Genomic DNA, 3662 nt, shown 5'->3' with positions numbered 1-3662 from the left:
GGGAAGGTGGAGGAGAAAGGAGGAACTGATCACAAGGATCTACATATATCCCCTCCCTGGGGGATGGACAATAGAAAAGTGGGTGAAGGGAGACATCGATCAGTGTAAGACATGAAAAAATAATAATAATTTATAAAGTATCAAGAGTTTATGAGGGAGGGAGGGAGGAGAAGGGAAGAGGGGAAAAATGAAGTGCTAATACCAAGGGCTCAGGTAAAAAGGAAATGTTTTGAAGATGATGATGGCAACAAATGTTCAAATGTGCTTGACGCATGGATGGATGGATGGATTGTTTAAAAAAAGAAGTCATCTAGTCTCGAATAGTCCAATTCTCTCCTTTTGTAGATGAAACTACCAGAACCCAGAGAGTTGAGAAAACCATCACTGGGCAACAGCGTGAGTCATGAACAGGTGTGTTTGAAAGCCACAATCGCAGTCCAGATCTTTGTTTTGGGGCATCAGGGCGCCCCTGCTGGGAGAAACTTGAAATCATGTTTGCTAGGCACACAAGGGGCTTCAAAAAAGCTCGTGGAAAATCCATTTGACACGATATTTTTGAAGTCTCTTCTTCTTAACAATCCATGGCTTAATATTTTTCACATTGTTCTCCATGATATTAACCTCTATTTTAAAGATAGACTTCAATCTTCAACTAGAACGATATTTCATTCTCCCGCAGAAGTAAATCTCTTTTTAAAAAATAGCCCTCAACCCCAAACGTTAAAATATTAACATCAGCTGTTAAACTAATTTTCAGAAGACAAAGTTGATCTGTCTCTTGGGGGGGCTTGTCAGAAGCAGATGTTACTGGAGATGACACCGCCCTCCACCTTGTTTGTTTCTCCCTAAACCATTTGAGACAGAGCCTTGGTTGCGCACGTGTGCTCCCAAAGCAGCGAGGAATGAAGTGTGGTCATTGGACAGTCTAGAGTTGTTAAACTAGTAACCTTAACTACCGTGGGGGGAAAGTTGTTTACTCTTAGGCAAATCGGACGGGACCACCACCTTCCATGGTTCATGGCACATGTGAGAAAGCTGATAGCTCAGCCACGGTTGCTGAGAAAGCACCGCTGTCCTGTCTCTGCCTGGGATAAACGGACACTTGCCTCCTGTTCCCGGACCAAAGCTGCAGCAGGCAGCAGTCTGCAAACTTATCAGTTACTTCCTGTTCCCAGCCTCATCCTCCCCTCCCGCCTGTGAATAACTTGGCTGATGTAGTAATGTTTCTTTGTAAACCTTCAAATTTCAAACCGCCCCCTTGTTCAGAACCTGCCACATGTTGCAGGCTGCATGGAGGTAAGGTACATAAGTCTGCCCCTAATAAAGTTCGGAGCCCTGGAGTGTCTATACCAGAGGGACCCCTGCATTCCAACTGTTTCCTTTTCTTCTCTATAAATTCTGATTGCAGATCGTACCCCTCTCGAACCCATTTAGTAATGTAAGGTAAGAGCCAGGCTCTACGTGATCATACAAAATAGTTTTAGGAAACAAGTAAAACACAACCAAGTGTCTGCAAGTGTTAATGACCAAGCCTGCTTACATTCTGACATGGGCTGAATTGCGTCTCCTGTGAACATTTGTTGGAATTCCTTATACCTGTGGGTATAATTCTGTTAGGGAATGAGGCTTTCTTTTTGAATGAATGAGGTCATATCAGTAAAAGTGTAAGTCTTAAACGGAATGAAAAGAACAGCACAGACACAGGAAAAGCGAGAATGAATGATGGAAAGATAGCGGTGGTGGGGAGGTCTCCAGGAACCCGAGGGAAGCCTAGGAGTGATGGAAGGTAGTACGAGGATCTCCCCCTGGAGCGGACACAGGGAGAACGGCTTCCTTTGAGCCGGTGCCTGCCATGTGAAATTGTAGCCTTCCAAGCAGCCAGAGTGCTCCTCAGAGACAAGGATGGCTAGCCTTCACCTCATGTACTGTGGACATGTTGTCAGGAGAGACCAGTCCCTGAAAAAAGGCCTCAAGCTTGGTAAAGTGGAGGGGCAGATGAAAAGAGGAAGCCCCTCCGCAGGAGGGATTGACACAATGGCTGTGACAATGGGCTCAAACATAAGAACAATGTGAAGGTGGCCAGGACCAGGCAGTGTTCCATTCTGTTGTACACGGGGTTGCTCTGAGTCAGAAATGACTTAAGGACACATAACAACATCAACCCCTCTCAACTGCATTAGAATCTGTTTCTTAAAACCGCTTACTTGACGAGCCAGTCAGGGTGCAGTATAGCACCGAGGAAACATAAAACTCTCCTCTAGTTCTTTAATGCTTGCCCCACCCCACTCCCCACCAACTACCCTGTTTCCCCCAAAATAAGACAATGTCTTATATTAATTTTTGCTCCCAAATATGCCCTAGGTCTTATTTTCAGGGGATGCCTTATTTTTCCACGAAGAAGAATTCGGTACACATTTATTGTTGAACAACAAAAAAAGGAAATTTATTACCTGTATACAGTACGGTAATAGTTGTCATCACAAACCAGCATAGACAGACAAACTGTGAGTCCTACAGTATCGAGAGTTTCTTGTTACTCCTGCCCCACACGACTCATTGTCTAATCGTGAGTCAGCCAGACTCCGTCAGGGCAGAGCGAGCGACAGGCGGCAGCTTGTCCTGGCACCTGCGAGGGCTCTCTGCTTAAAAGAGACCTCGCCTTTCCTATCTGTTCCGGCTGCACTGCAGCCAACAGTGAGCTGTGCAACGGCGCCCGCTGCTATGGTCCAGAGTCCAGAGTTATGGTAGCTTTGGGGGGGCCTTATTATTGGGGAGGCCTTATTTTCAGGGAGGTCTTATTTTTTTGGGTGCCTTATATTCAGCGAGAGGCAAAACTGTAAGTAGGTCTTATTTTCAGGGGATGTCTTACTTTCGGGGAAACACGGTATCATGATCCCAATTCTACATTACAAATCCAGCTAGACAAGAGGATGTACACTGGTACAGATAGGAACTGGAAACACGGGGAATCCAGGGCGGATGATCCCATTAGGACCAGTGGTGTGAGTGGCGATACCAGGAGGGTAGTGGGAAGGTGAATAGAAAGGGGGAACCAATTACAAGGATCCAAATATAGCCCCCTCCCTGGGGGACGGACAACAGAAAAGTGGGTGAAGGGAGACATTGCACAGTGTAAGCTATGACAAAATAATACTAATTTATAAATTATCAAGGTTTCATGGGGGGCCAGGGAGGTAGGGGAAAAATGAGGAGCTGATACTAAGTGCTCAAGTAGGAAGCAAATATTTTGAGAGTGATGATGGCAACAAATGTACAAATGTGCTTGACACAATAGATGTATGTATGGATTGCGATAAGAGTTGTATGAGCCCCCAATAAAATGATTTATAAAAAACAAACAAACAACAACAAAAACCCACTCGCTTGTGGTAATCACAGTAGCAATACATAATTAAGTCATTTATGAAGACCCTGAAATGACAGGTTTCGTGACCTGTTTGATCCCAAATGCCCAGTCTAAGCAGACCTAGATAATGAAGGCAACATTCGGGGTTTTGACTTCATTCAGATGCACAGGTTTCTTAGTTGCTATCTTCTGCCAGGAGCCATGGTGAGTGGATAAGCCCTCGGGCGGCTGGGGGGTGCGGTTTCAGCTGTTTGATATATAACCTGCTGTGAAATAGAAAGAAGCACTGTCTGCT

The sequence above is a fragment of the Echinops telfairi genome, unplaced genomic scaffold (assembly GCF_000313985.2).
Source record: "Echinops telfairi isolate 266 unplaced genomic scaffold, ASM31398v2 ScPeMD7_7;HRSCAF=31, whole genome shotgun sequence".
Taxonomy (NCBI): domain Eukaryota; kingdom Metazoa; phylum Chordata; class Mammalia; order Afrosoricida; family Tenrecidae; genus Echinops; species Echinops telfairi.
Note: the sequence above shows the minus strand (reverse complement) of the source record.